This window comes from Podarcis bocagei, assembly GCF_964188305.1.
Source record: "Podarcis bocagei genome assembly, chromosome: 4".
Classification (NCBI taxonomy): Eukaryota; Metazoa; Chordata; class Lepidosauria; order Squamata; family Lacertidae; genus Podarcis; species Podarcis bocagei.
In genome coordinates, this window is record NC_138128.1 from 76,208,177 (window position 1) to 76,209,036 (window position 860).

Sequence of the window (860 nt, forward strand, 5' to 3'; positions counted from 1 at the left end):
ATAGGACAGAGTATTTTTGTGACTATTGACTGTAATAACAAAGACAATCATCAGATCTCTGAGGAGCCAGTGTTAGCACAGTGGTGATTGCTCCAAGCATGTTAAAACTTGGTTAGATTTTCATCTGCCCTCATGCACCTTTATACAAACATTCCCCACAAAATTACTTAGGCTAGAATAAATCACTTTGAAAATAAGTGAATATTTTACTCACAAAGTTTCCAGATCTTTGTTGACAGTAAAATTAAGATGAAAAAAGCCTCCAAATAACTTTAAAAGAAAATAACTTGGTTTCCTTACCAAAAAGGATGATGCAATCTTTGGGTTAGTAAAGTTGCAGGCCGTAAAATCTTCTTTTACAGAGATTCCTTTCACTTGCAGGGAGCCATGGCCACATGGCTTCTTGCTTATTATGATTTATTTATTTTTTAACTCTGCCTTTTCCCCTGACTGGACTCAAGACGCCTTACACAGGAAGCACAAAGAGAGGAGAGACTGAGAAGGGGAAGCAGAGGCTGCTAAGAGCCTGCTAAACCATATACACTCTGGTAACTTGAGCTCAGGACTCAGGTTAACCCTTTCATGCATGTGAATCAGTGACTGTATATCACAACAGTCTGAACCAGGAGCTGTGCTTACCATTAACTATGGTTTAGTTAGTGGAACATGCTTGAAGTTGGTTTGTTTCACTAAACCCTAGCTAACACTAACCACGGTTTGTCCAGGTTCAATAATTATAATTGCAAATGGAAGCGAAAGCTTCCAATCTCCTCCTTACTGATGTAGCAGAGGAGGAGAGGTGTGGTGAAGCCAAATGTAAGGCCTGGGTCCCCCCCCCCCACATGAGATGACTCTGGCAG